Genomic DNA, 26,310 nt, shown 5'->3' with positions numbered 1-26,310 from the left:
ACAGGTTTAAACTCCTGTTTGAAGAGACATATTTTCCTCTATTGGCCTGTTTTATTTTTTCCCCCTCTCGTTCTTTTATTGTTGAGCTGTCTATTCTGGTCCGAGCAGGAGATTTATCAACATGGCGGGCTAGAAAAAAAAAAGACAGCTAAATAAAAACCCAAACCAATTAAGCGTAGTGCTTCAGTGTGTAAGCACATTTTAGCATGTGAGCCTGTTTTTGCGATACATTCCCCCTTACAAACCCCTCTGACAAACCTTCTAGCTTCAAGCTAGGGCTCTCTTTTGATGCTAACCTGCTCCCGCCTCGGCCTCATCAGTGTCAATATTGGCTGCTGAGACAGAGAGGCTTGATTAAACAGCCTCTCGTGGAGGGGTGAACACCAGCAGTGGTTCCTAAATGACACAAAGAGTCATCTCGTAACCCCAGAGATCAGACGCAGATTGTCCGTATGCTCGTTCCCCCATCCTTGCTGTGAAGTTCAAGGCGATGGGGCTCCAAACCGAGAGCAACCGTGCTGCTGATCTCAAGTTAAACTAAAGCGCTCTCTCCGGTAATTAGCAGTGGCAGGTGAAAACGACCACGCATGCCGCGCGGTAACGGACAATTGCACAGCTCGTAAATATAAATAACCGCGCATCCGCCATGGCAGCAGCGACGGTGGAGCCTTCAGGACGGCTAACGCCGCGTTAAGACCATAAAGCACCACCACGTCGCCTGCTCCACGTACAGAGCCCCGTCTCCTGCTGCTCCTGCACTGATACCCCTTATCCCCCCCCCCCCCCCCTGCGCTTTGACAGGGCGTAATAAAGCCTGCATGAAGCGTCGCATTGTGTGTGGAGAACACAATGTTGCATGCTGAGTGCTGTGAGAAGGGCGCACACCCGTGGGTCCCACGGCGCAGCACCACACCGGGGCCCATGGTAGCGAGGGCTGAGCATGCTAATGAGGTCATTATGGTAGCCTCTCCCTCGCTCCTGCTCCCCTTTACAGTGTGGGCTTCTGCCTGGTAATGCAGGCGACTACAGATGTAACATATGGTACAATGAGAGGAACCCGTGCGCGTCTCTAAATGGGTCACACAGATAAAGACAGGGTGACGTGTCGAGAACACTCCATCGCGGATTTGCATAAGGTGAGCTTAAAGTAAAGTAAAGAGGAGGGCGACAATATGGCTGACTGCCCCTGCGGTGCATTCAACCAGCAAACACGTGGGCTTTCTTTCTAAGATAGCGTTATTATTTACATCTGAGAGGGGGAGGGGGGTAGGTATCAAGCGCATGCAAATGCAATTACGAGATATTTGCATGGCCACGAACAATTAGAGTGCAGATGGCAAACAGCGGGCATTAGGAAAGGAGACGGAACGCCATCTTGGCTGAGGGAGACAGCTGGCAGACGGCGATCGGCCATTTTGTGAGCGCGGGTCGCTGCCAGGCTGAGGCGTGCCGAGGCGCCAGGCTTTTCCCCGTGCGTGCCAGGAGATTGGCAGGTGACAGCGGGGTTGCGTTTAATACCACCGGGGCTACAGGTGAGCAACAAGCAAGTCCGTCAACTCGCTGTCAGTATTATCAGAGCCCGGGAGATGCGCGCACACAGAGAACACACACACGCTTGTGCCTATCGTAAGATGGGGGAAATCCCTGTTTTCTTCTTTGCTTTATTGAATCAAAACTCAAGAAACATAAAGATTAAAAGCACAAGGCAGTCGATGAATGAGACTTCTGTACTCACCAAGAGACACGACTCCGGCTGGTATCTGTATTATCCTTCCACGGCCGGAGGATCCTGTCCTGTAAAGTCCATCCAAGTCCGGCGTCGCGGGCTGTGCCACGAAAACACGAAACTTCTCTGCCCATTTCTGCGATAAATCCCCCCCCAGTCCTCATCGCGCCTAAGCACGGGTACGTCTCTTTGTGTGCAGGAGGGCTTTTGTTAGCGGGGAGGAGAAAAACATCAGATGAAATAAGTAGTATCAGACAGGAGGAGTAAGGGGTGGAGGGAGGGGGGCTACAGAACAGGTACAACTACTGTCCTTTTCATCTCCCACTCAATTAGCAGCCATTCACATGTGCTGTCATGGGATCCCTGCCGCACGGCGGTTAGCCGACTTCAGCTGCTATTTCCACTCACGGAGAGAGAGGGAGAGGTATGAAAACCCTGGGCCCGCCTTCCCTCTCGCACCTTTTAGATCAATACAGCGCTGCCATATCCTCTGACGGGAGTTGTTGTAGCGAGGGTAAGGAAATCTAAGGCGAAAAGACAGGCTGGGTCTGATAGCGGGGATGAGAAGAAAAAGTTCAAGTTGTTCTTTCATCCTGGCTCGTGAGATCTTAGGAAGAGTGCGCAACATGCTTGGAAATGGGCCTGAGCGGAGGCTTCCCGGCCGCCGTCTCTGATGGATCCTTATTCAAACAGCCAAGGTGGAAAGAGTAATAAGCGGTAGAGGGGGTTGGACGAGAAGCACTTCGACGTCCTGTCTTATTTTTCATCAATGCCTGACTCTCCCTCCCTGCGTCTGCATCGCACTGACAAAGTTTTATCAGGCGGCGTTGGACGCAGCAAGAAGCCCTCCAGCTGAACCACACACCAGCCTCGGTCTGCTTCTTTTTGTCTCTCTCTCTTAACAAACACATGTGTTGCTGCTGACACATGCAGTGTGTGCGGAGCGGTTGCCGGGGTTGGGGTCCTGGCCCCGGCTGGTGTTGGGACTGGAGAGGGATACAAAGAGAGAGCGAGAGAGGAGCTGGGAGTGGTGGTGGTGGTTGGTCCCTGGACTCTGAGGCCTGGAGGCGGTGCTGGCCAACCTCTGCTAGCCTCTCTCCTCTGTATTGATTTCTGCTGCTCCGCTCTGCCGCGGAGGCTCCTTGCCGGCGGGGATGGGAGCCCGGCTCACCCGCCTCACCTGCCTCTCTCCTGGCTTGGCTGGCCTAGCCTGCCCACAATGGCGCAGCTTCGGCTGGCCCCCTGCGGGCTCTCCGGCACCCTCGTACGCAGCGTTGGGGCCACAGGAGGAAGGCAGCCAGAGAGCCCGTGGCAATCCACAGCTGTGTTCACCTGCTCTGGGTTCACCCGCTTGGAAGAGCCGCCTTGAATTTCATCTATCCTTCTCTTCTTCCATCTTTCCACCCACTCTGCTTCTCTTTTTCTTTCCTCCTCCACTGCTGCTCTTCCTCCTCCTCCTCCTCCTCCTCCTCTTCCTGCCATACACAAACAAGCAGAGACAGAGAGGGAGAGAAAAAAATACAAGTTAATCGTAAACTTTCCGCATTGTAGCCGCTCTGAATGTCAATCCTGTGCTTTGATCAGACAGAAGTCAGGGGTGAAGATTCTGGCATCCTCTCCCAGTTGGAAATGTGAACCTGCTAACCTTGAAGAGCAGAAGCTGCTGGGATTGGAGGCCTGAGAGTTAAGTGTGTCAGGAAGATAGTGTCTGCCAAAGGTACTCTCAGCTATTAGATTCTGATGTGCTGCAGACTGTAGCAGGAGTTGGCCCATTATAAAACCCAGTCAATAGAACACATTAAAATATTTCCTCGAGAAATTGCATCTCTTTAACAACCGTCCTGCTTTACTCTCCCCCAGCTCTCGGCGTGTATTCATTTGGCCCTTAACAGTAATTTTAAGAACGCTTAAACTTGACAGGATGTTTCATTTACGTCTCCCTCCCGTTGCTGTGTGTGAAGGAATGGAAATGTTTGGCCGGACTGGTGGTGGCTCCATAGAAACATTGTGAAAGAAAACATCTTTTGTATCATCTAGAATTATTCAAATGGGTTCAGCGCTCCTCTTCTTATGATAATAGCAGTTAGGGGGAGCGTTTCTTTGAGGAGTCGTGGTCCCATTGTGTTCCTCAACAGAGCAAAAGAGCCATGGCCAAACTCGACCCCCACCAGACCAAACTGCACCGGGTCTCGCCGACCACACCATCTCCAAAATGTCCTTGCCACAGAGGGGCTGTGACGGACACCTCTCGCCACCCCTCCGCAGGCCAGGAAAAGAGAACAGAACCCCACCGGCGGACTGCCAGGGGAATAGAGAAGTAAAGTGCAGGGGATTCGGGCTGGTGGACCGGCAAGGCTTTGGAAGATAGAAGTGTCTGTAAAGGAAAGAGCGAGGAGAGAATGGGGGGGGGGGGGGGGGGGGTACACTATTAGGACAAGAGAGGCAAGTTTGGGACAACGGGGAGAGTTGAGTTAGGGGGACTTGGATGGGGCCGTGGGTGCAGTGCATGTCTCAGACACAATAATACTATTCATTGGGCTCAGACATGGGTGTTAACTCCCCTCTGACAGAGCACAAAGGGGCTCGGCAGCATTCAGGCAGCCTTGGTGATATTGTTAGTTCAGGGCTGCATTCTCGCTGTTGCACGAGAGAACGCCCGCATTGTCCCCCATCCGGCAGGACGGACAGAGGGAGGTTTGAGAGGGAAAAGGCTGTCTGTCCTGAAGGAGGGACGGGCTGAGGGAAGGGGAGGTGGAGGCAGGCGTTTGACTGGTGGCACTGGACTTTTGGTCTCAAGAAAAAATAAACAGATTAAAAATACTGTAAAATAAGTATCGAGCAGTGAACTGAATATACATTTGGAACAGGATTTAAGTCGTAGCGAAGAAGACTTGGCAAAGATGAGCAGAGAATGGAAGAGGATAAGAGCTACGGAGGGTGCTGCTGGTTGAAGCGTCTAACTACGACGAGACCTACTTTTCCAGCGTGGAAGAGGAAAGGAAGGCAATGTAATTCCAAGAGATTGGAACCAGCACAGCGGGGGCGGACATGTAGGCACGAAGGAGCGGTTTTTTAATCAAATGTTGCACTGATTACAACATTTTGCCTTGGAAATCAGCAAAATTAAATAAGCATAAAAGCACTTTAATGCCAAAATGAGCTCTTGATTGTCACAACTGAACTGTTGTATCTCTGTTGGGACGCTAATTAAATACAAGAACCTATCAATTCCCCGTCAAAATATTATGAGCCAATTAACCTATTATCTGTTTAGCTTTGAATGTCATTTCTTTTGTCGACAATAATACAATAAATCGGCTTATATCGCAAAATAATTTGGGGAAATGAATTTTAAGGGCAGTAACGGCCCTTCTGATTACGGATTCTGATTGTTAGACAGCCTTAAAAAGCTTTTTACTGCTCTCCTTGATCGACACCAGTACTTTGTTTCCCCTCTGGTAAACTCTGACTAGCGGTTCCCATAGCAACCTCACCTAGTCGTCCCCAGTATCTATGCGTTGTGGGGTGGCAGTCGAGGGATTCTGCTAGCGCCTACCTCAGCCAGGAACGTCTGCCTGTGCCGTGATACATATTCACTCAAAAAGAGTCACACTGGCCTCTGCCAGGATGGTAATGCATCAGGACCAGCGGGGTTCTGCACTCTTCAGGGGGCTAATGCCCCTGCGAGGGTGGCCGAGCTCCCGAAGGGTACTGCCCTTTGTCCCTGGTGGGGGATTACGTTGGTCAACCAGCACAGACAATGTACCCCCTTCCTGAGAGGAGGACCAAACCAGAGCCCAACCAATGTTTGGGGCAGTCAAGTGATCACTAACTTAATTAAGGCTAGAAAAATGAGAAGGAGAAGAAGTGGAAGCTGGGAGGAGAAGAAAGCAGTGCAAGGTAGCGCAGGGATACACTGAAGCGAGTGAAGGCGTCGAGGTGAGCAATGGGAAACGGCGAGGGCCTCCAGTGCGGGATTAGGACGGGAAAGATGAAAGGATCAAGGCGATGAGAAGACAGGGAAAAAAAGCCGTGAGGGATCTCTGCACGACTTAAGGTCCAACAAAAGAAGTGAGAGAGAGAAGGTGGGAGGAAGACGAGGGGTCAGGTGACCGTGACCTGCAGGTGCACCCGTACTTGTTTCAAATAACAAATAGTCTTGATAATCCAGCTGCAGGGGTCGTAAACCGAGGATGTTTGGGGGACGGACAGCGGGCGCAGGTAGCGCCGGCCCTCTGCAGTCAGATATGGCTCCGTAATACTTAACAACAGGGATTTGGCAGCACTGTTGATTGAACATGCCAAATCCCATTTGTTGGAGGGCTGTGCGCATTTGTATCGACACTCTGTAACCTTGTGACTGCGTAAAAGGAGACCCTGTGTGTGTGTGTGTGTGTGTGTGTGTGTGTGTGTGTGTGTGTTTCCCTGGCGGGCAGGTGGGTGGTTGGCATGGTGCAGCCGGACCGGTGCGTTCGAGTCCCCTCCGTCTACGCTCCCCTTTCATCCCAACATCTTCACATCGCCGTCCGTCTCAATTTCCGCTTTTCACAAAAACGAGTGACAAGGGGGGAGATAAAGAGGTTTTTTTTAACATTCCTTTTTCGTGCCCCCCCCCATTCCCTGCCCACTTTTCCTCACTCCGTTCCTTCCATCCCCTATGGTAAAGCTGCCAGACAGGAGTGCTCAGCAGCTCTCCGAACGTTATTGATCCTGAGAGCAGGCCAGCCAGGGAGCCGGTGTCTTCTCCCTCTCCTCCCCTCCGCCGTGCCGTCATCCCCCAACACAGCCCGCAACTTTTACTTTCCCTCCTCTCCCCTCCCATCCTTTTCTCCCTCCCCGTCTCCACTTCATTTATCAAGGTTAAAGAACTCTTATAAAAAAGGGAAGAGGGGGTCGCCTGGATGTTATCTGACTTCATGAAAGAAATCCCTTCAGGCCACTCCACTAGAGGAGGATGCTCTTTGCCATGCTCAACTCTACACACACACACACACACACACACCCACACACACACACTTAGCCATTCATATTAGCCATACCCAGAAATAGAAAAGAGGGAGTCCAGTTCTGTGCACAGCAGCAGCATGATCAGGAATAGAAAAGAAAAAAAGGTTGGACGACTGTTGGTAAGAGCTGCAGCTGAGTGCAGCTCGTTACGACACGTTTCTTAAAAGCCAGACCGCATGTGGCACTTTGTTGGTCTGATAAATGTTGCGCTTGGGGTGAGGTTGGATCGGTCTGAGGCCAACACCGTTCTCGTGATGCTGCCAATGGTCAAATGGGGGGGAATAATGATTAAATATTTACTTTAAATCCAAAAGTTCTCAAATGCACACAGCTTAGACAGATAAAGGATTTAAAAAAAATAATGGTTCCCCTGTAATGGTTACTGTAATAAGATGGCCCATAATGCAGCAGTACAAGCCAGGGTTTCTTTAACAGCTACTGTCCCTCTGTGTAAAAAGGGCTGCAAACGGCCCTACATGCAGACTACATCCTGTCGTCCTTTGTTACCGCCTTCACTCCCTCCTATAAAGGCCTGTCGACACTCCAGGCTACAACAATCTGGCAAACACACACAGCAGCCATACGTTCCTCTCCCTTTGTGCCGGGTAATTGCCACAATGCATCTTCTCGTCCAGCTAATTAAGTGAGTCTTCCCATTGTCTCCCAACAGTATCACAGAGGAGAGAGAGAGAGAGAGAGAGAGAGAGAGTATAAAGTCAAGACATAGAGAGACAAAGAGTGTCAGCGTTTTAGTGTTTGACCCAAGTTTCTCACCATGTCTGAAAAAGCTTTACTTTTAATCATTTAGAAATAAAAACAGTCAGATCAGATGGTAAAGTGAGTCCTCAGTTATGAGCCTGACATCCGATGATCAGGACAAAAGAAAAACAGCGACAACTAAATTCAACGCAGCGCCACGCCAGAATCTTAGCGCTGTTCTGCGTAAATGTTGAACGTCTGCTGGCGACGACACAGCTGAGAGCTGATGTCAGAACCTGAGGAACAAAGGATTCCCTGTTGCTAGTTTTAATTCGAACAGTTAATCCAAAGGTCACACATGGTTCGGAGAGATGAGGATTTATAAAGTAGGGTCTTCATTTCTAATCACGCTGCTCATATTGTTATAGTTTTAGACCTGTTAATCCTAGCAAAATCACTGATATTCTAAACAAAATAAGAAAAAAGGATCCCGAGCAGCTGTAATGGCCTCATAAATGTGGAAAAGAAAAGGGAATTCTGCTCTTCTGCCTGGTTTTCCTCTCTCTCCATGCAGAACTGACCATACTTTTCCCTCTTTCTGTTTCCAGCAGCTCATTCGTGAATTAATGGAGGACACAGACCAACTCATCAAAATTCCATCCCTCTTTAGAGTTGCTTAGAGACCCCCCCCCCCCCCCACACACACACACACACACTCAGAAAAAAACCCTCTCTCAGGCTCAAGTCCACTTGCTGACCTCTCTGGCCAGACACCTTCTTCCCACCAAACCTCCCCGACCCTGAACCCCTCCTGCCACCTCTTACACCCCCGCCTCCCCCGCCGCCGCCGCCTCCCCCAACCCGAACTCCTTCCCCGAAGTTCCTGTCAGGGCCTTGACAGACAGCCAGACGTGCAGGGTGACATCATGGTGCACAGAGAGAGGGAGCGAGAGGGAGACGGAGGAGGCTGCCGGCCTGTCTGCCCCCAGCACAATGCGCAGGGCATCTGGCACTGGGGCGGGTGGGGGTCTGTCAGGACAAAGAGTTTACACCCCTCTCTATGGAATATTAAATATAGTTTGTAAATGCTGGCTGACACATAAACATAAGGGGAGAAAAAAAGCAGCAGAGCGGTGGCGGCGGTGGGGGTTGGGAATGCGATGATGGGGGGGGGCAGAGGAAAGAAATAAGAGTTTACAGGGAGCCTTGTTGGTTATTTGAGACAGTATGACAAGGTTTTTGACTTAAAGATTTGCAGTGTGGATTTAAGTCAGTCATTTTTCCAGCGTTACGTAATTTTACAGTGTTGCGGCTCATAAAAACATCCAACTTGGGGGAGTTTTGTTGCTCTTCGTTAATTTCCAGCTCAGAAAAGAAGGCGCGTAAATGACAGAAATCACTGCCACTGTAGTCCCCCCCCCCACCCTCTGTCTCTGTCTGAGACACCGTCTACTCGCTGTGTGCACACAAGTGTGTGTCTGGCTGTGTGCATACATAAACCAAACGAGCTGTGTGTTTGCATTGTGCGAGTCCACAGGCCCTGTGTGTATATTAGGAAAGTGACTTGGCCCTGGCAGGCTGAGGCAGGGCTTGTGCGTCGCACCGGGCGTGGGAAAAAGGGGAGACCTCCTTTCACAGCTGCCTCGACCGTTGCATTGAACCATTGGAGGCCCCCCAACATCACCACCACCACCTCCACCACCGCCGCCCAATCTGCCTCCCCTCCCAACGCCCCACCCCAGCCCTCCCTCCCATTCACTCCACAGCCTGCTGCCTTTCAGCAGACCCCCGTCCCCCTCCCTCCTGCATTCTGTTTGTCACCCCGGCTGTACCCCACCGCCCCACTTTCGCCACCAGCACCAAATATTAATGCAGCCTCTCCAGGCACCCCTGAAAGGGCATTTAGGTGCCAGAGGCTTTTGAAGAAGCATCAAGCTAATGAGGGCCAGATTCTGTATGCTAACTCAAGCTAGCAAACAGAATCATCACCATTCTCTCCTGCCAAGCCCCATTCAAATTGACTATTAACAATAATCAGTCATTTAGAAGGACAGAAGGATAGAAATCCAGCAAAGATTTGACTTTCAGAAGTAGATTTCCAGGCCGCAGGTGGTCTGTGAGCATTGGCTTCGACCATGAATCATAAACTACTACTGGTAAACAGATGCATCATTCTTCCAGATGCACGAATGAAAACATGCAAAGGCACCCCAGAGAGGAATCTCCCTCTGTCTCTGTCTCTGTCCCTGTCTCTTTCTCTCTCTCTCTCTCTCTCACACACACATACACACACACACATGCCTATGCAATTTTGGAAGTCTAAAAGGTCACATAATGTGCGAAATAACTCCACACAGAGCAGTCCTGTCATGCTGTCGAGCTACCCCGCTGCTGTACCGGGCGAGCTGAGGAAATGCTGCGAAGTAACGGCGGTGGCGGCGCAGGGGAGGGAGCAGGTCCGAGTAAGGAGGGAGGGGGAAGGTTGTAGCCGAGAAACCCGAACGCACTCCATCTCCCTTGGCCAACATGCCATGACGGTGTGAAGCAGCAGGCCTGAATTGGTTTCTGCTCAGGTGGCGGAGAGGTGAAGGCGGGATGAACCCGAGCAGGGGCGGGCGGGGGGGAACGGAGGTGGGAGAATGGTCGGGAGCAGAGGCGGGAGGGTGGAGGGGCATGAGTCTAACGCGGGGAAAGTGTGAGAAAGGTGGCAGAGCAGGGCTGACGCGCTGCAAATGAGCCCGCCGTGATGCTATTTTTCCATATACATGCCAGTGTGGAGCTGTTAGGTGCAGAATATATGATCGAGGGTAACATGAACATGGGGCAGACACGCGCCTGTTAGCACCTAATTGCTGCTGTGGATGAAGAGAGAGTGCGGAGAGTGTCACTTCTGGATTGACGGGTCTCCGCGTCAGATTTAGCCCGTAGCTATGCCTCCACTTCTAAAGCCTGTGTCCAGTCAAAGCTTGTTTGCATCGATTTTATCTAGTTTGTGGATATGATATTGACTAAGTAGACCGGCAGCTCTTATCGAGTTGAAGCGAAAGCGAAGGAGGTTTAAGAGGTGGTCGAACGCTATGGAGGAGGATAGCCACAGGCTGTGAAATCTCCTCTGATCTTCCCTTGTCTGATTCTTAAACGCAACTCTTTCACCACTGAGGTGGGGGGAGGGGAGGGGGGGGGGGGGGGGGTGATATAGAAGTAGGCCAATGTCACAGAACACTCATCTAACCCCGGAGGGAAAGTTAGATTTTAAAAAAAGAAGAAGAAAAAAAAGAAATCACTTTTTCTGTTTCTCCCCAGTGACGGACTTCAAATGTCCGCAGATGTGGGGGAGGGTGGCGGCGGCAGCGGTGGTGGTGGTGGTGGGGTGGGGGGGGGCGCCCCCTCCACTGCGGCGCCTACTTTGTTCTCGGCAGGTGGTTGAACATGCACGAGCCGAGCCTCGACGGCCCGCTACGGCGGGGCGTCAGGAGAGCGGAGGTAATCTTTAGCGGGTTCGCTCCACTCTGGGAAAGAAGCTGTGAGGAAAGTGAGGAGTCACTCTGTGTATTTTATTTTTCTTTTTAGTATTCCAGCGGTGTTACAGGAACACCGGTCCAGCTCTGCCTGAGAGGCAGGGGCCCATATGCCTGATCAAGGTCTCGCCTTTGCTCACCGCTGTTTGAATTTCCCATTTCATGAGGAGCGCATTAGTGAGCCCGTTTACACCAGCATAACTGTCATAGTCAGATCTGATGTGTTCACAAGCGTTTCAGAAGGGGAAAATGCTGGTTTAGAGGATGATCTGGTCTTGTCCTGTTAACCACCTCCATTTTCACATGTGCAGATGTAAAGGAACAAAAAGCCCTGAATGGATTATTGGGGAGAAATCCTGGTGTGTTAATCCGATTTACCACAATCAGATTACTTCTGTTATCCGCACAAACATTAAAGATCAGATTCTGCTGTTTACATGATCTCTTGAACAATCCGACTCCAGAAATCTGACCTTTGGGGTCATGTAAACGGGCCGGGCGAGCACCATCTCAGCGAGAGGACGAATGGAGTGGACTCACCAACCCTGGACACACTCAGTGGCATTTTTACTCACATCAAGAGTCTCTTATTTGTATCTGAATGTGTGAGTCCAGTCCGGGTCCTTGACTCCTTAGACTACGGATCAAAGCATCATGATTTAGATTACAGGAGCAGTCCGGAGGCGCTGAATCGGGATGAAATTCGGACCCTTTAATGCTTCTGAGGTTTACACCCAAAAACAAACCGGTGCTCCAGTTCCAGTCTACGAGTTCAAGTTCAGGTGTGCTGCAGTCGGAAAGGGGGGTGAAGGAAAATAGACTCACCTGTGACTTTGCAGCGATGAATAGCAGCAACCATTGATCCTCAGCGCGGGATGATTTGTGTGTGTGTGTGTGTGTGTGTGTGGCTGCTGACCTGCGGGTTCAGAGGGCAGCGCTGAACTCCACAGCTTCCTGTAGAAACACAAAGCAGGAAGTTGAGGCGGGGAGTCTCTTTCAGCAGCATCAGACCTGTCAGGCCGGAGCTTCGTTAACAAACAACCCGTCTGTATATTTAACTTACATCATCGACAACAGGGCACACGATAAAATAGCAGGATAGCAGTTAAATATGATCCAGTGTGAGGATCGTTAATAGATCATCAATGATCCTGATCATAAGGCGCTCATCAAGTCAGTCCACTTTTGGAAAAGAAAACTAAACTTCCCCACATTTCCGCTGCCGTCGATGCATGGCAGTCTCTCAGACACACACACACACACACACACACGTATACACACACACACACACACACACATCAAAAGCAATTACACAAAATGCTAAAAGATTACATCCGCTGAAACCTGATGTCCTTTGCGGGTTTAAAGCCTGCATGTCAGCCTTTCAATTTTTTTTTCCCTCCTCTCTTTCACTTGCATGGGTCAGAGCTGGTTGCTAGGCTACCAAACCCTGAATTCATAAGTTCAGAGAAAAGGTTTATACAGGCCATTGCAATTCAAGGAAAAATGATAACAGAAAATTGATAAGGCAGGAATATGGATTCGGGTGATATGGAATCAAATAGACGGCGGACCATAAAGTGTTTCATATCTGAATCAAAATGTAATAATAGTGATAGAGAAAATAATAAAACACAACAATAGTTAAATCAAAAAGAGGCCATTTTTCATTGATCGACGCCCGACGTGATGCGTGCGTTCCCACTTGTTATTAAGCAAAAGAAAACAGCTTTCTGGGAAGCAGCAGTCATTTTCCACCTGAAGAACGGCAGAAGCCATTTTTGCAAAATGACAGGTCACCCGGTTGGATGTGGAGCTCCGTCCTGTGATCAGGTAACACAAATTACAGCCCAGCCTTTTCTTTGCTTTACACCTATTCTATAAGCGGCGCTCTGGTGTCATGTATTGCCCCGCGTTCCGGGTGGAAAATGAGGCGTGCGGTAACAACTCGAAAATAGCACAGAGACGAAAACACTCGCAGAAAAGTGTGCGGGGGGGCTGTGGGAAACCATGTGGCACACGGAGCTGCGCAATTAAGAGGCCAAGATAACATCTATAGGACGACTGTCTGGCTATAAACAATGAAAGAGTGGCTCAGAGTGTACAGAACTACCACTTTGGAGCGACGAGCGACACTTTCCATCAGGCGATGAGCAGAAACATTCAGCGTTATCGACAGTGCAGATGAGGGGGCTCGCTGACATATCTGTGCTTCAGCGGGGGGAAGCTGCAGACATGACGGGCTGCACGCGTCTCTCTTATCTCCTCCCCTCATCTCTGTTTGCTCCGGTCGTCGCTTCTTTTTTGTGTACTTTTATAAATATTTACTTTTGAATGGTTTTGGCGCGTCGAATGAATCTGAGTGGATGCAATGGTGGAGAGGAAAGGGCGTGTGGGGCCTAAAGTGGCAGATAAATCAGCGCAGAGGACAATGGGAAGTGTGGGGCAGCCTCGTGGCAGGTGCTGGCTGGCGAGACACAGGCTAGACTGGGCTCCATCTGGTGTTGAGGGCCTCCTCCTGATGGTGAAGAGGGCCCAGACAGACACATATTAATGTGGGAAAAACTGACGTCTCGCCTGCCTCTCAGACTGCATTTCAATCTCAAAGGGCTCCCCTCATATCCTCCATTTATTGCCCCTCAGCCCGGCATTCATTTCTGCTGCGACCGGGCAAAAGATGTGAGGCCAGCGCCGCCGCTGGGAGGCGGACGTGGACGGAAATCGCCATTGTCTGATACCAACGGAATCACACTGGAGATGCTTTGGATGGATGGTGCAATTAATCCTGAAAGGCCCATAAAAAAGATATTGCTGCAGCTCTGAAAACCAGCATGGCTGAAAAAAAGAAATCTACATTTTTAATTCTTTGTATTAAAATAGCACCTCGGCGGGGCGGTTACGGGTTCCTGTCACATTAAAATTGAGATATGGGTATCCTGAGGCTCCTGCGGGGTTCTTTGATGAAAACATTCATTTGTGCCATGCTCTATTAAACACCCAAGTGTAACCGCACAGCCCACGCTGCGAGTGTTATCGTCATCATAATTACAATAGCAGAGAGCCCCGACGACGGCTGCACACGGAGGGTACGGCAGCTTCAGGTAGCCGGGAAAAGAGGCAGAGTTGTCTCCATGCTAGCTGCTTCATCTTAAGCCTGCACTGCTGTGTGACGCAGTAAACGGGGCCTGCTAAGAGCAGCACACACACACACACACACACAGACACACACGCTGCACAGTGCACAGCAGAGCCCCCACCCACACACCCACCCGAACAAGTAGCCTCAGTCGCTAACACGGAACTGTACAGTCTTAATAAATGCACACATCAGAGTGCTTTCTGTCTCTCAGGCAGTTGTGGAAGTGGAGCGCGTCGGATTTTTTGGACTGCAGAAGGAATCGTGTCCATCCGGGAGCGCATGAACAGGTGTGGAAATCAGGCCGGGCTCTGGATGACCCAGCGGACCTTGCTGCCTCTAGACACGCTCCTGCACATCTGCAATCTGAGGGGGAATGTGCTGCTGATGTGCAACAGTTATTCATTTTATCTATTTATTTTTTCACTAATTCTGATAATTGCAGGTTTATCCTCCTCAAAGATGAAAGCGTGACAGCTACATCTTAAATTTACACACCTTTAAAGAAGCATTTGTCCTGTTTTACCTTCAGATGAAATATCACTTTATTCCTCCTCACACCTGCTGGTTTTAATAAAGCACCAATCAAGCTTAATCCAGACATCTAAGGTGAACTATCGTCCTTCTATCAGCAGACTTTCTTTCTTTCCACTGATTCTTTCTTTCACCTGCTGCACACCGACACCACCTGACAGGGATTATTTCTCCTGACACCCATCAGTCACCGCGTTGTTGTGTAAAAGAGCATCAACCCTCATTCAATTATAATTATAAAAATCGCATTTTCTAACAAACCCGAGCTTTATGGTAGGTCATTGTCGTCGGCTGAAGCTCTTTTCAGATAGGCCAACAGCATGGGGACCGCCGATGGAACACGTGACTCCAAGGAGCCATCCAATCAGATGCGTTCCAGCTACAAACCGTGATCATCTCACCTCCTGCTTATCAGTATCCAACTATAACCTGAGAACAAACAAACCAGACAGTCCCAGAAACAAAAGACAGCAAATGTGCTCCGTTAAAAGAAACACCAGAATCTTCCTCCTCCTGCTCCTCCTCCTCCTCCTCAGCATCACTCAGTGAATGGAGCCCGTGTCCGGCTGCTTACTGTCACTCCATAAATCCCCGGTGGAAAAAAACGTGGCTCTTTTAATCCGTTTTTAAGGTGGTGGGGAGGCGATCTCCTCTGCTGCGGCGCGCACATCCCAGTTAACCAGGTGGCTGTTGTGGGCGCGATGCGCGGACGTTGCCGCGGGATTCCGGTCCTCCGCGCAGGCTGCGTCCATCCTCCCAGCAGCACCGCGCACTTCCTCTTCCTCGGTTCCGGGCCTCGCTTGAGCCGCCGGCTGCGGAATTAGTTTATACATTCGGTTCTCTAGCTTTATGATATTACATAAACTCATACAGCTAGATAACCAAAGATAAAAACTAACCCACGTCTCTTAAAGGGGCCGCCGCTGCCGCCGCCGGAGCTGCTTGTGTTGTGGTCACATGGAGCCATTGCATTCCGCCTGTTTGCGCACGCCTCTCTCTCTCCCTCTCTCCCCGTCTCCCTCTCTCTCCCCCTCGTCACATAACTGCACGCATGCACACATTGATACCGTATATCCTGTTTCATTATTACCCTTAAAACACCTGCTTGGACAGAACGATTCGGGACTCAAAAGAGCAAAACGCACAACTCTCCATGAGCACCAAACACCAGCGACCACGTTCAACTGCTAACGTAGTTTCTGCTGGATTCGCGTCGACCAAGAAGATGGTGACACATCCTGCCATCATCCCCGGACCGACGGGAAGGCTCTGGCCTCAATACAGATATGGGTGATCTCACGCAAGCCGGACTCCAGTGTCTGGACCTCCACTGTGCCCCCGAAGGAAAACACTAACAGGCCCTCACGTGCAAGCAGATTATTGCTGTCTGAAAATGCCAGCTCACATCGACCCAGTTTGGAACACACAGCGTGTAGTTGGGTGAATTGGTCCACGAGTTGTTCGCAAGCGTGACAAACTACAACAGAAGCCCAACATTGCGCACAGCGCAAGGGCGTCTACCTGCAAATGTCAGCAACGTGATAAAGTTCAGCCTCGCTGCTTAGTTGGTGGCAGGCATGCTGACAATCCATTAACGTCACAGAGTAAGACAGCTCGTTCACTCCCCGACGATGAGCCACATTTGAAACGTGGGCAAAAACAAGCAGACTGGGCTGATTACTCTGATTTCTCTATCTAGAGTGTGTGAGGATGGTGTATATGGAAAACAGAGATCACATAGAGTCAGAATAAGCGGCGTACTCACAAGGTGGGTCTATTTCGAACCTCAGTATCCACACACGTGCTGTCCGTGCATGTGGGACGAAAAAAAAAATCCATCAGCGATATTCTGCTACAGCCTAAGGTCCACTGGTCCACCTTCCAGCTCCTTGTTTGTAACTGTGTGGGATGCCGGCATACATGCGGGAGTAAAAGCCTATTTCACGCACAGCAGTGCCAACACTGGACGCACGGGGAAGGAGGGATGACGTCCGATCTGACGCCGCGTCCAAACGACAGGCGAACGTGGAGAATGGAAGGAAGGGGTGGTGAGGAAGAGGCACCTGGGATGGAAGAGTGTCAGATGAGGGGCGCGGGAGGTGGGAGGGCCGCCTAAAGGCCTCCGGGTCAGACCGCTTGAGAGGGGAACGCGCGGTGTCCACACCATCGCGCCTGACGCACACGTGGGTGAGCAGCATGAGGCACGACGCTCGTAACTGAAGGTAGAATATAAATAGCCAAGCACTGAAAGGCGGGAACGCGCATGCACCGTGAGGCAGGCTTGAGAGCGCTGCCACATGCTAAAACTTAAAGAGCCTTTCTCATTGGACTGACACATTGGTCGTTACTCTGTCACGCGTCCTCGCGAATTCCCATAATTAGCAATCAAATCAAACATCCAACGTCACTTCAGCGGAAGCCTTGACAATTTGGCAATTAAATGACAATAAAGGAACACTGACAGACATTACGCAAAGTAAAACAAACATGCTTTCATCGTGAGGCAAGTCAGTGATTCAGATGACAAACGCAAAAGAAAAACGCGTTGACCTTATTGGCTGAAATCGGGGCTCAGATATGCGCCTGTAAACGGATTACAGGATGATGTGAATCAGATGGAAAAGTAGCGAATATTCGCGGTACGTTTGGACTGTATACGGCAGCCTTGGCCAATGGAAGCTTGGTGTGTGTGTGTGTGTGTGTGTGTGTGTGCGCGCGCGTGTGGGTGTGTGCGTGTAAAATCAACTCATAAATCTAGATTCAAAATAAAAAAAGACAAAATAAAAAAATTTAAACGGCAAAACCCAACCGCTTCTCTGTGTGTGTGTGTGTGTGTGTGTGTGTGTGTGTGTGTGTGTGTGTGTGTGTGTGTGTGTGTGTTTGTGTGAGTGAGTAATCCCCTTACATAAATTGAAACTGTGCATTTCCTGCAAAATATTCTGGAATGAAAAGTAAATTTGGGGACATTAAAATGTGCCTATTTTTAAAAAAGATACATTTCTTCTGAGTGATCAGAGTCCCATAAAACGAAACTGGTAGTAAAGTTATAAAGTTTTTTAAATTATTACAGGTTATACGGTTTGTATACAGCTGTAGAAATGTATTTTAAAAATTTTCACAGCATTTGATCTTCTTTTACGAAAGGATAATTATTAAAGTATGATTGTGATTGATGCTTTGTTCGGATTTAAATATCCTTCTCATTATTTGTGTGTGTGTGCGTGTGTGTGTGTGTGTGTGTGTGCGTGCGTGCGTGTGTGTGTGTGTGTTACTGTACTCTATCTTTCATTAGCCTCACGTGAATTTATATGAATACGCCCCTCGAACTTCGTCACTTCCTGTACTGCTCGGGTTGCATTTAGACATGCTCAGTTTTCCATCACACATATTTAAAGATAATAATGTCTCCTCTCTCACCCTTTCTCTCGTTCTCTCTCTCTCTCTCTCTCTCTCTCTCTCACACACACACACACACACACACACACGCACGCACACACACACACGCTATGGCCCACGTGTTATGTAAATGTGCTAAGCCTTGTTTAGACTGGAGTATATAATTGTTGTTATGTTAATTGTCTCTTTAATCTCCGCCCGTGTCACCAGACTTTAAACGCCTCAGAGCTGCAGGTGTGACCCGACTGTCTCTGTCCTTGGTGCTGAATTCTCACCACACTGTTCAGACACGCAGGAACATTGTAAAATGTTCCCCATTATGATAGCGTAGTTGCACCTACAGAGAATATTTACAACTGAAACAATGAAATAAATCTCTCAGCCTGGACGACAATTTAAGCACTAGGCGCGATATTTTTAGTTGTAATTTTATCTCATTTTAGGATATCTTTTCCGTGGAAAAAATATTTTAATAAGTATCTTTTCAATTTAATAATATTTCATATATTTTATTTGAGTTTAGTCTGATATTTGGTCGTGTTAAAATTAGTTTAATACCGTTTACGACATAAATAATAAAGAATGGCGATGAACAGCAACTAATTCAGGTTAGTGTAGCCTGTAGGCCTGTGCACCTGTTGCACTGTAGATAGAAAGAAAGAAAGAAAGAAAGAAAGAAAGAAAGAAAGAAAGAAAGAAAGAAAGAAAGAAAGAAAGAAAGAAAGAAAGAAAGAAAGTAAGAAACTATTCATTACATTTTAGATTCAACTTGATCCTTTTAATGCAATCACATATATTGTGCTATAATTGTTTAATAATTTCAATAAATGCGTTTTAACAAAAATGATTGAAAATCATAAAAACATTTTATTCTGAAAAAAGACCTCCTTTGTATGTGGGTTTTTAAATCTAGATTTCAGCAATTTTGTCACTGCTGCATTAAAAAGAAAGGAAACTCCAAACATTTAATCCTACACAACAAATGACCAAGTCAACGTGAATCACAATTGTAGGAAAACTACAAGCTGCAGCGGCCTGATGAATAAATACCAGACTGAGCACCCCCCCCCCCCCCCCCCCCCCCCAACAACTAACTTAAAAAAAGAAAAGAGGAAAAAACTCCTTTTCGGAAAGAAAGAAAAAAAGTCAACATCAAGTTCAACAACGTGCTGGTGGTCATTAGCATCATAATGCTGTCTGGGCGCACACAAGTCTTCTCAACAAGAGGCTCTGGCGTCAAGTCCCTCCACCCTGCGGCCGAAGGGACATTTTCCCAGGCTCTGCTAACAATCACACAACTATTTGCTTAAAAAACGGAGCTCAGGGGCCACTCAGCCCCTCCATCAGCGAGGCTCAGACCACTCAGCACTTCGGATTCACCACCTTTATTATTACTATAATTTCTGTTCTTCCTCTTATTATTTTTGGAGTATTCAATTATTATAAATCCTTAAATAAAATGCAAAAGCCATTATACTCGCGACCGCATGAAGAGATAAGATGGGTGGATAAAATCGTACTTACAGACCTTCGACTTTGAATATATCCAGTTCTGGTCCATGCGTTATTCTAACTCGGGTCTTTCCTAAACGGAGTCCGGGACAGCAGGAGCCTGCGGCCGTGAACGCGCCAGACTGTCGCGGTTAACTTTCGCTCCGGCGGCCAGAAACCCGCCGAGGCCGAGGCGGCACCGCGGCCGGCACTCAGCATCCGACTCCGGTATCATCCCAGCATCTCCTCAGCCAACCTCGGATGACATGTGTGCGCCGAGCTGCTGCGCCGTGGCTTCTCTCCTCCATCCCTCCCTCCCTCCCTCCCTCCTCCCTCTCCTCCTCCTCCTCCTCCCCTCGTCCACACACCCACGGACGCGCACACACTATGGCGCGTAGACGTGTAGCGAAACTCAAATGTATATTCGGCCCCTCTGAGCCTACCGCCCATTATGGAGCAGTGTCCATACTTGTGTGCCCTCCATCACATGTTTTCATACATGGATGTTCCTAAGGACCTCGCCCCCCCCCCCCCCCCCCCCCCCCCCCCCGCGGTCCCTCCTCCGTGGCTGCACATCGGTGGAGAAAGACCCCTCTCACCACCACGGGGGCGCCCAGTCGGCACAGCCAAAACTGTCTTTCCTCATTTTGAGGCGAAAACGCATCCAAATGATGTCGCCCGGCGCCACGTGACGTTCAATCACATGACAGCCCCATGCTGCTTAGCGGTCACGCGCCAGAGAGGATGCTTTCCATCTCACGCCTTCTGTCCCCGCAGGGTCAGCGGCGCGGCGGCGTCCCGATGGCACCGGGAGGTCCTGGACGGTGAGCGCGCACGGGGCTCCGGCTCCTGTCCGCCGGTGTGCGTGAGGCTGTTGCCCGCAGCATCGGCAGCGTCGAGAGACGCCGACGCGTCCCCGAGAGATCCCACCAGTCACGTTGCCTTACGTGCCTCGGCGCTCCCTTCCTCCCTGCGCTTAAAGGGGCGCGGGAGCACCGGAGAAGGCTGAGCCAGGCCGACGTGGTAAAATTGATCAAATTCGATATTTAAAAAACAGAAACAAACAACAACACTACATAATAATCATAAAAGCCAGCAGAAACAGGCGGATCCAAGCAGACGTTTTTTATAAAAAATAACTTTGTCATAATTCTACTTTTTTATGACGCGATGACGTCAGGGTTCAGGTTGGCCGAGTCCAAATATGTATTGGGTGAGATCACGACGGACTCGTCCCAGGAACACTTGTGATTTATTTAGTTCCAGTGGGATAAAACACAACTTCGCTATTTTTCTTATCAAGTGTCATTACTTCTTCCATCACCGATGGGATTCAAATGTCATCTTACTTGCTGACACGCCCAAATAAGTGGTTTGGCTCTTTTTATGATTTGCTTTGCAAATATGTGCTAATATTTAAAAGGTAACGGTGTTGTAACACGTCCCTAATCTGGCATAAAAATATGTAATGATTAAAATGTATTCACATTTTTACAATTAAGTGTTTTATGGTATTTGGGGAAACATTGCATTGCTGCAAAAATCAAGAACGAGGCCTAATCAAACATTTCAAGAGGATTAAGTTAATGTGGCTAAATAGCGACACCTATCGGTTTAACCTCAGTACAGCACGCAGGCCTATGAACGGCCTCAATCGGGACTAATCGGATTCTTTATTATTGCAGTAATTCAATAAGTAAATAAGAGGCTTTGTAATTTGGATTGTAATTCATAGATTATTCTGATTTAATTTAACAAAAAAAATCGCGAAAAATTACTACTAGATTTTGAAAATTACAACCCACCCAGTAACGAGGGCCATTAAAACAGACCCCTTATATCGTGATCAATACGGTGTCGCAAGAAAACCGTCATAATCATCAACGTGTTATTAAGAGACCTTTCTTAATAACACGATTAAGAGCCGCACTGCGCATTATTGGATGTTTAAAAACGAATAAACGTGTTCTGTGGTTCGTTCCGCGTTTCACCGTAAAGAAAATATTAATCATGACAAATATTTTTGAAATTATGAAGCCAAAAAACACAAAATGGTGATTATGATATTTAACTGATTATTCTGGATTTAAAACTTCTTCAAAAATGGTATTGCCGTGCTCTTGTGACACATCTAACAAATGTAAAAACGGTGATTTTCCTTTTTTTTAAGTAAAAACTGCAGAATATAAAGAAGAAAGGCGATAAAAGAACGATCCTTCACATTAAGCATGAATTCGTCACTCAGTGGGAATGGTTATGTTCTATAAAGGACAATGCATATCACGTATAGTAAAATAGACTAATTTGTATAAAATTACACCAAATATAAGAAAGATATAATTGACCTAAATATGTATTTACCAAATTCATTTAGTTAGACTGAACTGTTTTTGATACATTTTAATTTTGGTCAAAATCTTTGAATTTTTCTGAATGTCTAGAAAAGATTTTTTTAAATACTACTAGTAATAGTATTACTTCTAATCCTACTAATAATAATAACTGTAATAATTGTTATCAATCAATATGATACTTATTGAATTCATATTTTAGAGGATATTGTGGCTTTATAATCTATTTTCTCAACAATTTCCATTTTGGAAATAAAGTCCTTCATTTCAGTCCCATTTGCATGTGAGTTCTGTTCTGATCTCTCGGAGTCCTGCTGGGTTCAATTATCAATAACTGACCAATTGGAGAGGACACTTCTGGGAATTGTAATGGCCGCTCTTCAAAGAGCTGTGACCCACACCGGGACACGGCCGTGTCAGAGGTCAAGCAAGAACACCGAGGAGTGTTAAATACTCCTCATCAGCCCCTGATAACAGCACCTTGCTCTCACTTATTGCTCCCCCTCAGACCATCACCAGGAATTTGACCATTTGAAATCGAAATGGATTTTTGGATGAATTTCATTGAAAATCACCAGTTATCTCCTCTTTCACCTCTTCGGTATCCTGGTGCCAGCAGATCGCAGTGCAAGATGAACAAATGCTGTCAGTTTTATCCTAAAAATACAACGTTACACCACATAAAACAGCTACACAAAGCAGCAACGGCTTCCATTTTATCGTCTGTGATTCAAGATTCAAATGTAAGGAAGCAGCCAGGTGAGAATCTGAAGCCCCAGCCTGCTGGATTACGCCGACTCAGCAGTAAAACAAACCAGATTTTTTTCCAGTTTGCCTGTTTGACAGCTAAAATGCCCACAACTGGTTAAACTAAAGAAGGCCCCAACATAACCTGCAATTAGTGTGCAGACTGATATGAATAAAAAAGTAGAGGCACAGTTTGGGTCTGTGCAAACTGCAGAAACACGTAAGAAAGCTGCAATAGTGGTACAATTTATAGATGGCTCACGTGACATGTGAATAGATTAGTTTCATTCAAATATAACAATAGGGGAGCAGCGGAGAACACAGAAAACAAGCTCAGCTATACTCACATTTTGGCAGCTTGGTGCTCGGAGAGATGCTGGTTCATTCCTGGACATGTGGAAATAGACCGCTGCTCTGGCTGCTTTGCTGGTTTAATTGGGAGCAGGCTGAAGTTTATGCTAATGAGCTCTGACATCAGTCTCTGCAGCCTCCCCTCCATAAAGGAGAGGAGCAAAGGGCCAAAGTCGCACCTCTTTTCCCACAAGTCCGTCGGTCAAGTTCAAGCACGGAGACGGTGCGTGCGATTGTCATTCAAAACGGGTTAATGCAGATTAAAACGGGTTAATGCAGGTGGGAGGTGGGGGTGGGGGGGGGGGGTATTGCGATGAACCTGACAACGTGGAGCTTTTTGGAATGCGTCAAAAAAAAACAAAAAACCCACTGAAGCAGCGTTGATTTCTAAACTCTGAGTTCCCAAACAAGGCAACGTGCAACAGGCCTTATAAATGTTCTATTTTCTTGAAGCGTGTGATCGATTAAACTCCGCCAAAGTCATCCTGTTTACGTGACAGGCGGATACAAGCTGCACTGGTGCTTCGCCTGCCTGTGCGCGCCGCCCACCGGCTCCTCGGTGCCTCCAAACGCTGAACCGGGAGGCCGCGTCGTGCGTAATTACAGCTCAAGTGCGCAACGATTTGTGTCGCCCAAATCCCCAAAATCTGTGAGGACCAACCAAGCCAAGGGCTTTGACAGCAGAATCAGAACCGGGTAATTGCCTCTATCTGCGCCCAGATGCACTCAGGCATTATGCAGATGCTGTATGAGGCCGGTTGTCCTGCTATTGTGCGTGATGACGCGCACGCCGCACTGGCTGCATTGTTTCATTCCCCTGCCGGCAGAGGTGATTGGACACATACATGCCGCATGCATTGCTCTGATCCGGCACCACATTCGGTAGAGAGCATGATATTTGGGTTAAACAGGAACCACAGAAGAAGAATGGGCCACCTTTACTCTCTTCCATGTGCTATTGTAGCTGTGTGTCTGGTAATTAACAGTCTCATTTCTCCCTAAATCTCTGTGACAAAGCAGAGCTGGTTCCCACAGACATCGGCCCAGATTCCACAGGCACAGAAAGGAAAAGAGCGGGCAAACGCGAACAGAGGCCGGCGGGGAGGAGGAGGAGGAGGAGGGGGAGTGGACCACAGTGATGGTGGATGCTGATGGTGGGAGCTCTCCCTTTGACTGGACCACTGCGCCATTTGCATATATTCAGATCAGAAGATGAATGCCGTGCAGACAAAGACAAACCAATGGGACGGCCGCGTCCCCGCTGCGTGCTGAGAAAAGGACCCCCTCCGACATCCCAGCAGCGCCCTGGGAGGGACGCACGGGGAAGTGGTGTGGGAACCAAGAGGCCCCCCCTGTCAGAGCGAGGGGAGCCACTTGTAGCCCGTGGCGAATTAGCATTTTATTTGTGTCCATTTTTCCCCCAGTAATTTCTGCCTCGCCACTTCAGCCACAGATGGCTAACATGGCTGAGGGATTAGCATTTGTGTCAGAGATGGTGATTATGGATGTGGGCCTTTCTCATCCAGATGGACTTTTCTTCTCACAGTCGCACATACACACTTTCTCTGTACAATAGATCAATCTAGGCTGACATGTCATTTTTCCATCTTTAGAGGAGCAAAAAAAAAAAGAAAAAGAGAGAGAAAAAAAGAAGAAGCTTGCCTCGGGGTGCAGAGGTGCATCCATGAAGCTCATAAACAACCGCTCACAGCTTAAAACCGAATCCTGAGACTCGTTTGATGCGACGTCTGTGTACGGATGCCTGCCTGGTGGCGCTCATCCCACCAGAGACGCCGCTCCGCTGCACAAAGCTCCGTCTGAGGGAATCGGCGGCTCTGGTTCAAATGTCACGCTCTCGTGCTCAGATTCACCAGGCGCAGGATCAGACGCATCTCAGGCCTGCTGCCGTTTGGCAGGAGGGAGCCTGAAACTGGAGCCAACAACACCCAAACCACCAGAACACAAATGCTAAACACAGATTTGAATGCAGTGTTGCGGGTTTTTTGTGTCAGATTCTGTGCTGGTTACAGCAGGGTTGTGATTTACAGGGGATGAGCTGACATTATGATGCAGGGACAGACCAGCGGCCCCTCGTGTGGTGGGTTTAATGGTTTCTCTCATTTGCATCCCGAGAAAGCATCAATTCATCCACAGCTGCAGTCTAGATCATAGTTTCCTTAAACGTCTCATTCTTTACAATCATCTGAGCCTCGGAGAGCACAACACAGCCACAAACTCAACTCTGTCCACAGATATCGCCGCTCTCATCCACAAATAATGAGAAATAATGCTGGCGTCCCGGTCCGCTCTGCTCGTCCCTGTTGTGTTTTAATGCCAAAGCAGGGAGAACATCTGGGATTGGAAGATTCACCATTTGCATAATGTTTGTTGCTGTGCAATCGAATGTTAAGATAGACGGTGTTGGAAGCATGAAACATGGAGATTATCATTAACAGCATCTCTCAGAGGTGATCAGGGGTATTGAGGGAGAACCAGGAACTAAGATAGATGCACTTTGGCATATTAATTAGAGATGAGGGCTGGGAGAGTGCCAGGAAATTAAATCTATGGACATTTTATGCTTCACTTTACAGCTGTTACAACTTTTGTCTTCCCCCACTGCTAGATTATGATAAAAATGATAGAAGATAGTGGCCATTTATTTCCAATGCTGACATACTTTAGCATAAATAATGTTTGACAGGCAGATGAGCAAAGCCAGAATAAACTATCCAGTGGAATATAACGTAAGACAAATATGTTGTAAAATGACTTAATAAAGTAAAACTGAAAGAAGGATGATATTTAAGATTGAAATCTCTGAATGACAGTAATAATAAGCGTCACAACCCTGCTAATAATGTAGTGTGTCTGACAGCAGCATGCAATCTGTAAAAGCTTATGGATAAGAGAAGAACATTGAAATGAAGGTTTATGACGTATTTTATGGTGAATATTTTAGTTTTGTAAGTGTTGGGTGTGCAGGGGGTAAAGCCCCCTTGTCTAGGCCTCCGGGACATAGACATTAATGCAGCAAAACTCTCTGCAATTCCTCCATATTTCAATTTCAGCAATAATAAGTACATGAAGTCAAAGTCTATTTCAGAAAACTGTCTACATTGGACTACATGTTAACCTACAGAAAAAGGAAAACAATACCAGGAACACTTTAAACACAGCATCACAATATTAAAAGCGAAATTATGTGTATTATATACTATTTTTCTGCACCTTATTTGTATATTTTTTCCCCAAATGCGATGTGAAGCGGCGGTGTGGTGGTCGTGCTGTAGCGAACGCTGACGGTCGAATTTCCAACGCTTTCTGCTGGCACGTGAAGGCACCACTACATCC

General features: G+C 48.1%; 1 long non-coding RNA gene and 1 other non-coding gene across 7 annotated transcripts in view; both read right to left on the bottom strand.

The window, feature by feature from the left end:
- The window catches only part of LOC115247269 (uncharacterized), a 31,958-nt gene extending 8,896 nt beyond the window's left edge, over positions 1–23,062 (bottom strand). Inside the window, exons 1-3 of one of the 6 annotated variants that reach the window (XR_003886304.1) lie at positions 22,953–23,062; positions 11,776–11,904; positions 1,736–3,201 (exon numbers count right to left, since the gene is read on the bottom strand). This is a non-coding gene — a long non-coding RNA (uncharacterized lncRNA). Of the gene's footprint in view, positions 1–1,735; positions 3,202–11,775; positions 11,905–16,385; positions 16,951–19,540; positions 19,794–22,952 lie in introns of those variants that run through there. The other 5 variants (XR_003886303.1, XR_003886302.1, XR_003886307.1 and 2 more) reach the window with 5 other exon arrangements.
- On the bottom strand, positions 15,437–15,521 carry mir9-4 (microRNA mir-9-4). Its single transcript, NR_105357.1, has one exon. It is a non-coding gene; the product is annotated as a microRNA mir-9-4 (primary transcript).
- Positions 23,063–26,310: the final 3,248 nt, after the last annotated feature.

Source organism: Takifugu rubripes, chromosome 20 (genome assembly GCF_901000725.2).
Source record: "Takifugu rubripes chromosome 20, fTakRub1.2, whole genome shotgun sequence".
Classification (NCBI taxonomy): Eukaryota; Metazoa; Chordata; class Actinopteri; order Tetraodontiformes; family Tetraodontidae; genus Takifugu; species Takifugu rubripes.
This window is presented reverse-complemented; position numbering and strand designations above follow the sequence as displayed.